At 44.9% G+C, this 11366-nt stretch overlaps 2 long non-coding RNA genes across 2 annotated transcripts in view; both read left to right on the top strand.

Annotated features, from left to right (window-relative positions):
• Positions 1-9379: 9379 nt before the first annotated feature.
• LOC122548224 overlaps positions 9380-11366 on the top strand; it is a 36974-nt gene continuing 34987 nt past the window's right edge. The window contains exon 1 of the long non-coding RNA XR_006311192.1: positions 9380-9579. This is a non-coding gene — a long non-coding RNA (uncharacterized LOC122548224). The remainder of the gene's footprint in view (positions 9580-11366) is intronic.
• On the top strand, positions 9637-11342 carry LOC122548226. Its single transcript, XR_006311193.1, has 2 exons — positions 9637-10250; positions 10892-11342. It is a non-coding gene; the product is annotated as an uncharacterized LOC122548226 (long non-coding RNA).

Here is an 11366-nt window from a genome sequence, read left to right as displayed (position 1 = left end):
GGAGTGATCAGGGTCAGTAGGTGACGCAAACTTCAAACAATTATGTTCCTGAACCCATGGGACAGACGGATGGGAGTGGAAGACAAGAAGAAAGAGAGACACAGAGTGAGCGAGAAAAGAGAGAAAAGTCAGAAAAACAGAAGTTACGGAAAAACATAGAGAGACTGAGGAAGGGATACAATTCCCGTGGGTCCCAGCTTTCTCTATGGTTTCATACACTCCCGCTCATCCATGAGAGACAGGCCCTGCTCCTAGAATCAACGTCAGTCTGGCTGGTTCAGGGACGGTGTGGGGGTGATGGACGGGGGTTAATCGATCAAAACTGACACTAAGACTCTAACAGTACCCACACTCATTCCCACACACACACACACACACACACAGAAACCCTTTGATACTCACCTCCTGCTCCATCCACATGGCAAAGGTAACTCTGGCTGACAGGACCTGCTTTAAATACCTTCAGGTCCATGACTTAAAGATCCTTCTGGGCCCAAAACTCAGCTCTTCTACCGAGAGTATACCTCCTCCAGGGATGGAGCATTGCAATTTGTGAGTTAAGAGGAAGCGGGAGTGGGGTGAGAGAAAGCAGCAGCTCAATAGTTTAGTCCAAACTATCTGTCTGTCTGTCCTACTCCTCCTTCCCCCATCTCCTCACCTCACACACAGATTACAGACTTAAAATCCACACAGAGACAAAGCTACAGTTTCAAACCAGCAGCAGCCACAACACACTTTCATTTAGACAACAAAACACAGGCTTCTGCACCCAAAGGACACAAATTTATTTCACAAGGAAACAAGGATTTTCATACAGCTGAACACAACATTGTCTGAGTATATCTCTGGACATGTTTGTAGAAGTCAGTGATTCTGTGTCTCACTCTGATTGTATTGCGCTTCCATCTCTGTGTAAATGTCTGTTTTTCTGTGCTGATGTGACTATCTCTGCAAGCAATGGGACACAGATTATATCGGAGGGAAGTTTGAGTGTGTCTGTCTGTGTATGAATGATAAAGTGTCTGCAGTAGCACACATTGTCCCTGAAGCGTGTGTCTGAAAGTTTCTTTATAGCTGTCTGTGAATCTGATTTTGTGCCTGTGCGTGTTGGTGTGTGCCCAGTTCTGCCTGCAATGAGACAAACTTTGATTCATCACGTTTATAATTCATTCTTTCAAAGTTAGAGTTTCTCTCTCTCTGATAAGTACAGTAAGACCATGCTGCCTTCTGCTGGCCTAACCATGTGACATCACAAGCGCCACATTTCCCTGTTCCACTGCATCTGTTTCCTGGGGGGGGGGGGGGGGGGGATCCATCAGAATTTTACTGAGAACAGCAGCACACAGCTGCCTGAGTCAGGTGTGAACTCAGAAGGTGGGATGACTGAGTAAATCCATTCCCAGAAAAGCAGCAGGTAACAGCTTCTTTCCAGTGTGTATTCGTTGGGGATTCAGAAGGTTTCCCACACACAGAGAGGGAATTGGCCTCTCCCCAGTGTGAACGTACTCATGTATCAGCATTTCATGTCTGTGTTTAAAGCTTTTCTCTCAATGTGAGCATTTGAAAGGTCTCTCAGTGTTAACCAGTTGGTGTGCCGAGAGGTTGATAACAGAGAAAGCCTTGTTACACGCAGAGCAGGGGAATGGCCTCTCCCCAGTGTGATCTCACTGGTGCGTCAGCAGGTAGGATGAGTCACTGAATCTCTTCCCACACTCAGGGCAGATGAATGGCCTCTCCCCACTGAGTGCATTCTTGTTTCTCAAGGACGGGTGATTGATTGAATCCCTTCCCACAAACAGCAGATGAATGTCTTATCTCCAGTGTGACTGCATTCCCCATGGCTTACCCACCCAGCCTACACATTATGGGCAATTTAGCATGGCCAACCCACCTAACCTATATGTCATTGAACTGTGGGAGGAAACAGGAGCACCGAGAGGAAACCACACAGACATATGAAGAAAGTGCAAGCTCCACGCAATCACCCGAGTCTGGAATCAAACTGAGGTCCCCAGAGCTGAGAGGCAGCAGTGCTAACCATTGGGTCACCATGGAGTTCTTTGAATCCAGCAATTTGTGTGAAAGTCACTCAAATACTGACGGTGAAACATTACCAGATTGTCATGAAAAACTCAACGAGCTGACAAATGTCCTTCGGGGAAAGGGCGTGTTCTGGCCCTCCACAAGACTCAGCCCTCAATGAGAGTCGAGATAGTGAGAGCAGTGGGATACTTACAGACAGTTTCCTCCATCTCCATCACAGGAATAACTGACAGGTCCTCACTTCAAGAAGATCAAGATCAGAGTGTATGAAGAATCATCACCGACAAACTCCGCTCTCAGACACACACTGTCCTCCTGCAGATACATGTTTTTGTTTCTTTAGAGAGAGGGAGAGACAGAGAGAGAGAGAATTGCAGCTCACTGACCTTCAAGAATCAGCCGCTCCGAAGCCTCTCCTTCTCAGTGCAGAAGAGACAAACGTTCTGCTGAGATTGTTGTGGGGAAATTCTTCCACTCTAACCCCGTTAAAAGAATTTCCCAGAGTTCAGTACTAACTCGAATACAAACACTTCCCAGCAGGTTGTTCCTAAACCCATCCAGTCCCTCCCTCCAGCTCTGTCTCTCACTTTTCAATTCCACCAGCTCAGACACCCCCACTGCGCATGCTCCATTATCAACTCGGCGCTGCCTTTTGTTCACTCTGATTGGCTCGGTGTCCCGCCAATTCCAGAATGTCGTCCCGAGCTGCCCCACTTTCTATTGGGCAGGACATGCGGTCAGTCACACAAGAGCTGAAGCATAAAAGAGATATGTATTCATCTCTGAACCGGCGCGTGTTTATTTTCCATCCCTTGTTGTCTGGAGGGCGGTGAGGGGTCAACCACAGTGGAGTCACATGTAAGTCTAACCGGAGAAAGGTGAGCCCAATGGTATCTTACAATAATTGACAGTCCAGATTTTTAATGACTTAACTGAACACCCCTATCTGGCCTGGTGAGATTTGAACACCTCTCACAGAACATTAACCAGGTTTGGCTCGGACTAGACCAGTTACATTGAGACAAAACCACTGTCTCCTGAGACAGGAATTTCCAGCTTTGGTCAACAAGAGGACACAATGTTTCAGGGAAACCAGAAGTATCTATTCAGAATTTCCATCATGAACTGACAGGAATAACTTCTGTAAAACTCCCTCACAGGATTTTAGGGAGAAAATTTACATATGAAAATAAGAATCATAATCCATAAGTCCGTGTGTGAGTAAGAATAATACTTATTGTTACGTCATGGAGATCAAACCCTGTTAATTAAACTAACCGCCCAGAAAAGCTCATCGTGCCTCATAATCTGTTAAAATGTGAGTGACAGAATTCCTAAATTCCACTATTTAAAGAAAATATTTTTCTAACTCTCATAGTGAACACTAAACAAAACCTGTTCACAAATCCAACACCCCCTTTCTTTAACTACATACTACCTGACCCCAACTCGATGCAACTTAATATGCTATTCTAATAACATATTTATTAAACGTTACATTAACTTAATCTCAAGGCCACACAGTCTCCTCTTCATTGATGTTTTCACTTTTCTAGCTGCTGATCTTCCTGGGTGCTCTTCTTTTTACTGTATGTTTCAGGTACCTTTGATGGAGAGTGTTTTCATTTTCTCTGAGAGTAAGGTATTAGATCGGCAGTTGCTCTCCCACTAACTTTCAAAATGCCGGGTTTATATTCCACCATAGGACACATTAAATTCTTATTAGATTGATTTCCAGGGATCAAAACAATAAAATTCAAATCTCATTGTCTTCTGGTATCCTGGGCATAGCTTAAATTAATTAAATTTGAATTGTTGTCAAAACATCAAACAGAACTCAGGTATCCATTTAACAGCCAATTGCTACATTTGAAACAGCCCGACCTTTTGCTAGCAGCTGTGGCTGTACTTTAAGTTGAGAAAAGCACTCTCTATCTTAAACTGACAATACATGCTTTCGACTTCATAACATTGCATTGATCATTTGTCCTGGACGAACACGAAGACTCCAACACCATGATGCAAACATGTAAATGTGGAGACTATGAGAAGAGGTTATAGTTACCCAGTCCAGCTGGAAATTGATTGATACAGTCACACTGGAAATAAGCTTTTGCCTGCTCGACATGTGGAAAGGGATTCACAGTGTATTCCAGCTTCCAGAAAAAAATTGCTTATCACACTGAGGAGATACCGTTTAGCTGAACCTCCTGTGGAAAGTGTTTCACACAGTCAGTTAACCTCACTGTGCACCAACGAGTTCACACTGGGGACAGGCTGTTTATGGCCCTGTATGTGGGAAGGAATTTGCCGGACATCAACTTGTTGCGACACCAGCGAGTTCACACTGAGATAAATTATTTACTTGCTCAGAGTTTGCAAAGGGATTCGGATAGTCCCACGACCCGCTGATACATCAACACATTCATTCTGGTGAGAGTGTGTAAAAGAATTCACTTCTGCCGACACATCAATGAGTTCACACGAGGGAGAGATCATTCACTTGCTCCGAGTGTAATACAAACTGCATTCAGTTTTCTCAGCTCTTCAGTGCAGTTACAACATTGGCATCTACCCAACTATCTGGAAATTTGACAGATTGCCTGTGCACAAGTAGCAGGACACATCCAACTCAGGATTAATCGTCTATCATTATCCTCTCGATTATCGATAAAGCTACGTAACATATCGAATAACATCCTCTCAGCTACTCACTCAGGTACTGACCTCATTCTGGCCTTTGGTAAAAACATGGACAAAAAAGCTTAATCCTAGAGGTGAGATGAGATTGACAGCCCTTGACCTCAAGGCTGCATTCGACCCGGTGTGGCGTCAAGGTGCTTCGATTAGATTCCTGGATGTAATTTACTACTGCGTACGTTATTCTCTATATAAATCACAACGATCCTCTTGATTAGGTTCCAGTTTGTAATTCATTCCTGAGTATGTTATTCTATATACAAGCTGTCCCGAACTCCGCAATTAAATTATAGCCTGTATTACACACTCAGTTTTCTGTTATACTGGATGTAATCATCCTGATTCCCTCGATCAAATTTGCGTCTGTCGCTCACTTCTGATTGTGCTATTCTGCCAGTTAACAAACCCCATCTCTTGATTAGATTCCAGTCTATAAAACCCTTCCTTGAATCTAGCTACCTTTCAGAAAATTTCCATGTTTATTAATTTTGAACTTTTTTCAGCGACCAATCTATAATCGCTCGGTCTGATGGTAAATCACGGTCTTCCATGGCATAAATTTTACCCAACATGGCATGCGAATGTGAGCGCACCCCATCCTTAATGCAGGAGTCCCACGAGCACTCGCAATGCGCGCTTACAGACACATGGGCTGGAGTTGGGAACATGCGGACTGATGGTCTGGAAGTCGGAAGGGAGAATGATGTCAATTTCGGTCCAACACTGACAGTGATGGTTCCGACAAATTCCTCTCACAGATTAGATTAGATTACCTACAGTGTGGAAACAGGCTATTCGGCCCAACACCAACCCTCCGAAGATCAACTCACCCAGACCCATTCATTTACCCCTGGCTAATCCACCTAACACTATGGGCAATTTAGCATGGCCAATTCACCTAACCTGCACAGTTTTGGATTGTGGGAGGAAACCGGAGCACCCGGAGGAAACCCACGCAGACACGGGGAGAATGTGCAAACTCCACACAGACAGTTGCCCGAGGCGGGAACCACCGCCATAATGGGCGGGGGGCATTTCCAGGCTTTTCCTCGAGTAATGTTTGAATGTTTGACTGGAGTCGTGTGGTGAGTCTTTCTGATCTCATTCACATGATAATTTTGGTGGTTTGTAGTTTACTGCGACTGTTAAGCTGCACTCCTCAATCTTACTCTTACATGCGACCTGAACGTCTTTAGCATCTATATGCGATACCTAATTGTGCTATTCTGAGTTCCAGACTTCGGACCCCTGGAGTTGGATTCTAGAGTGTGGTGCTGGAAAAGCACAGCAGGTAAGGCAGCATCCGAGGAGTAGTAGAGTCGATGTTTCGGGCAAAAGCCCTTCATCAGGAAACCCTGAGGTTCGATGTCAGTTTGAATGAGAATGTTGGGCATTTACTGAGCTCCTTGCGTTCAGAGGTTTAGAGCTGGAGAAGATGATAGAGATCGCAAGGGACAAGACTATGAGCAAAGATTGACATTTTATAATGGATTTGCTGCATCACCAGGAGACTGTGTGCGTCAGCAGGCATAGCAATCATAGATTAAATGAACTTGGTGTGAGGAAGGCGAGAAGCAGCCGTGATCTGGAACGAAAGGAGGTCACTGGACCGGAAATGTTGACTGTACTGTCTGTCCATTGATGCTACCAGACCTACTGAGGTTCTCCAGCAATTTTTGTTTTTGTTTCTGTTTCAGATTTCCAGCCGAAGGGCCTGTTTCCACACTGTAATGTAATTTAATTGAATATACTTCAGCCTCACATTTCGCATGAGGATAGATGGGAGTGGTGTTTGCAGTGTGATTTGGACATAATGGATTTGAACTTCTCATTATTTAATTGTGCAAGAGTTCCAAGTATCCAGAATTGGGTGTTGGACAGGTGAAGGCAGTGCGAACCTCAGAGAGAAACTTGAGGACAATCATTTTCACTTTACTTGTTTTATTAACTACCAAGTTGACACTCTATCTGATGGTTGACAGGCTGGGAACTTTTGGGTTGGGCCTCGATCGACTGAATGTTTTATTGTTCGGGAAGGTGTAAAAGGCCGGGGCGGGGTTGTGGGAAGGGGGTGCGGTTGGGCGGGCGGGGTGGTGGGCGGGGGATGTCAAAGCTTCAATAGAAATCCAGCAGAACTGAGAACAGACAACACCGAGCTCTGTGGGAACAGGGAGATCAACAGAGGACAGAGAAATCTGGACCTGAAATCCAAGCTGACATCAGACTACCATGTTATCAGTGCTTTGATTTGCATTGCCAACCCTCTACCTTTACCGAACTTCCCATTTGATTTGAATGTCACGTACCCTCAATATTCAGGATCCAATCCTTGTCATCCTAAAACCACGTCTCTGTAAGGAGTCTCAGATCACACTTATTTTCTTCAGTCAATTCGTTCACTTTTCTTACAGTGCAGCACACATTCAGACACAGTCTTTCGTTTCAATTTTTGTGATCTTTTCAATCTAGCTTTGATTGGTGTTACATTTATTCCCTTTGTCCCTTTCTATTGTTCTCTGACATTCACTTTCCACATTACTACATTGCTCACCTGCCTTGATTTGGAATTGCCCATCATGTCCAGGGATGTGCAGATTAGACAGGTTAGCCATGGGAAATGCAGAGTTATCGTTTCATAATAATAGAAGCAGGAGTCAACTATTTGGCCTGTCGAGCCTGCTCCACTATTCATTCAGATGATGGCTGATCTATCCATCGTCTCAGCTCCTCCTACCTGCATTAATCCATCTACCCTTAATTCCCCTCCATGGAATATCCCATCCAACTGTGTCTTGAATATAATTAATGCCTCATCTGCTCCCTTGGGCAGAGAATTCCACAGTGTCACATGAATTACAGCATGGAAAGAGTCCCTTCAGTCCAACTCATCCATGTTGACCAGTTATCCTAAACAGTCTAGTTCCATTTACTAGCACTTGGCCCATATCCCCCTAAACCCTTCCTATTCATATACCCATCCAGATGCCTTTTAAGTGCCGTAATTATACTAGCCTCCACGACTTCCTCAAGCAGCTAATTCCATACCGCACATGCTCTGCGTTAAAAAGTTGTCCCTTAAGTCCCTTTTATGTTTCTTTCCCCTCTCACCCTATAAATGTATGCCATCTAGTTCTCGACTCCCTCAATTCAGGGAAAAGACCTTGTCTATTTATCCTATCAATGCCCCTCATGATTTTATAAACCTATATAAGGTCACCCCGTAGCCTCCGATGTTCTAGGGATAACAGCCCCAACTTATTCAGCTTCTCCCGATAGCTCAAATCTTCCAACCCTGGCAATGTCCTTCTAAATCTTTTCTGAACCCTTTCATGTTTCACAAACAACTTCCAATAGGAAAGAGAGCAGAACTGCACATAAAATTCCAAAAGTGGCCTCACCGATGTCCTGTACAGCAGCAACATCACCTCCCAACTTCTATACTCGATACTCTGACCAATAAAGGAAAGCACACCAAATGCCTTCTTGGATATTCTGCCTACCTGTGACTACTTTCAAGGAACTATGAACTTGCACTCCAAGATCTCTTTGTTGAGGAACATTCCCTCAGACCTTACCATTAAATAGAGAAGTCATCCTCTGGTTTGCTTTTCCGAAATGCAGCACCTCATATTTATCTAAATTAAACTCCATCTGCTATTCCTCAGTCCATTGGCCCATCTGATTAAGATCGTGTTGTGCTCTGAGCTAACCATCTTTGCTGCCCATTATACCTCCAATTTTGGTGTCATCTGCAGACTTATTTACTATACCTCCTATATCGACATCCACATCATTTATATAAAAAACAAAAAGTACTGGACCCAGCACCCATTCTTGATCACAGGCCTCCAGTCTGAAAAGCAACCCTTCACCACCATCCTCTGTTTTCTACCTTTGAGCCGATTCTGTATCCAAATGGCTAGTTCTCCCTCTATTCCATGATATCTAACCTTGCTAACCAATCTTCCTTGGGGAACCTTGTCAAACTCCTTAGTGAAGTCCATATGGTACCCTGGGATGTAGGCCATCAGGCCCAGGGGACTTGTCTGCCCTCAATCCGAATAGTGTGCTGTGTACCTTTTCCCTATCGACGTTGATTGTTTAAGTTTTACTGTTTCTGTAGCCTCTGACTTGTCCATTCCAATAGGAATTGTACTATTGTCCTCCAACTTGAAAACTGAGGAAAAGCATTAACTTAGCATCTCTGCCATTTCGGTGTTCCCCTCTTAAGTCACCGGTTTCATCTTCCGAGGGACCAACATTTACCTTAGTGACTCTGTTCCCTTTAGCGTACCAACAGAAGCTTTTGCTACACTTTTTGATATTTTGTGCGAGGTTTCTTTTGTAATTTACCTTTATTCATTTGTGAATATCCCTTTGTTTATGTTTGAAAGTTTTCGAATGTTTGAGCCTTCCAGAGGTCTGGAATAATATTTCGAAAAAGACTGAAAAATTCAAAAATAGTCTCCGTTAAATCTTTGAAAACCCCGCACCTTTCAGTTGTCTTGGGGCAAGGAACACGATCTCCCCGCCCGTTGTCTCCGATTGGTTGGATGACCCATGTAGCCACGCCCGCTGCACGCATAGTGACGTCACGAGCTCGGACCCCGCCCCTTATGAACTGGCGCATGTGCAATGTAAGTCCTGTAGCAGGACAAAGGCAGTGTTATTGAGTGTGGGAGAGGAATGGCGCCGGCGGCTGAAGGAACAAGAACAGGAGCCGCTGGAAAAGCTGAGCAGGTCCGGCAGCTCGTGTCGGGAGGAATGTGAGGAGGTGTTTCGGGTCCGGGGATTCTCCTTCAGAACAGGACCAGGTTTCAGGAACATCCCGGGGAGGTCGCCAGGCCCGAGCGCCACAGGAAGTCATTGAGCAAATTTACCTGTTTTCTTTTCTCAAGCAACCTTGACATTTCATTATCATGTCCCTGATTCAGCTTCATTTCCAGCACCTTTGGAGGCAGCTTGTTCAAGCTAATTGTTACCTAAATGAAATTTTCCTCCATACACACACAAGGCTATCTGGCTGCATGAGGGTATTCAGGTTTCTGTGTCCTGGATAATATGTGATCAGCAGGCATCTGGCAAACAGGAATTGCCGCCTATGTTATGTTTATTTAACTGTAGTGACATTAATCACATATTTTGTGAATTTCTTTTGCAGGAAGACACGCGGAAAGAAATCTGAAAGCAAATGACACAAGAACTTCTGACAGAGACACTTGATTCATTGGGACTTGAATATCAGCAACTGTTCAAATTGAGATGAAATGTTTGCTTTTGTTTGCTTGAGAGATTTTGGATACTGGTGTGGCAGGAAGAATACTGAGACACACAAGTGAGGGAGATTCAGTGCGCTGACTGTGAAAACTGCTTCAACCTAATGACTCAGCTTGGGGGATAAAAATCTCACCATTCACGGTGGGGAGAGACTGTGAACACATTTTGTCTGTAATTTCAAATCCAGAGCAACACAAGGAAAGCTCTCCCTATTGGGAAACCGTGGAAATGTGAGTATTGGGAGAAAGGGTTCCCTTGCCCCTCGGTGCTAGAAACTCTCAGACGCATTCACACCAGGGATAGGCCATTCACCTGTTCCATGTACGGGCAGGGATTCAGGTGGATGGACAACCTGCAGATGCAGCAGCAGGTCCACACAGGAGAGAAGCCATTCACGTATCCCATGTGCGGGAGGGGGTTCGTGCAGTCATCTACACTGCTGATCCACCAGCAGGTCTACACGGGAGAGAGGCTATTCACATGTCCCGTGTGCAGGAAGGGCTTGTGGGCAACGTACAGCAACATGAGCGGGTCCACACAGGGAAGATGCCGTTCACCTGCTCTGAATGTGAGGAGGAATTAATTGATTCTTCCAGCCTGCTGACCCACCAGCTGGTCCACGCTGGAGACAGCCCACTCCCCCGCTCTCAGTGCAGGAAGGCTTCTCCAGCTCCTCCCACCTGTGGAGGCACCAGTAAATTCACGTGCCATTGCAGGGGAATTGAAAGAACAATGGCCGAGTCCCATTAGTGACTGGACTATCAACCCAGGTCTGGAAACTCACAGGTTTGAATCCTGTTGTGGCAGATGACGGAATTGGAATTTGGTCAGAAATCTGGAGTTCAGAATCTAACAATGAAACCGTTTTCAGGGCAACAAAGAAAACCCCCATCTGATTCATTCATGTCCATTTGAGGGAGGGAAACTGCCGTTGTGGGAAAGGATTCACTCAGTCATCCCAGCTGCATCCTTTACCTGATCTGACCTACACGTGACTCCAGACCCACAGCAATGTGGTGGACTCTTGACTACGCTCCCTCATGCCTGGAAAATAGGTGGGGAGAAATTTACTTGTATACAGAGCATAGGTTGAAATTGCTGAGTGAGGCAATACTTCCTCTGGGTTAAGGCTGTACCAAGGATCCAATTACAAAGGGACACGTCTGTGCTGACCAATAGTAAAGAAAGTGGGGATGGGGAGTGTATGCACTTTGACCTTGAACTGTTTTTAAATGAAATAAATTGGTTTTCATATGCCTTTTTGCTGGGGAGATCTGAAGCAGTACTGAAGTTGTGTCACAATAAAGGTGACCTGAACTTACCATCAGACTCAGACACTGATATCT

Source organism: Chiloscyllium plagiosum, unplaced genomic scaffold (genome assembly GCF_004010195.1).
Source record: "Chiloscyllium plagiosum isolate BGI_BamShark_2017 unplaced genomic scaffold, ASM401019v2 scaf_74, whole genome shotgun sequence".
NCBI lineage: Eukaryota > Metazoa > Chordata > Chondrichthyes > Orectolobiformes > Hemiscylliidae > Chiloscyllium > Chiloscyllium plagiosum.
This window is presented reverse-complemented; position numbering and strand designations above follow the sequence as displayed.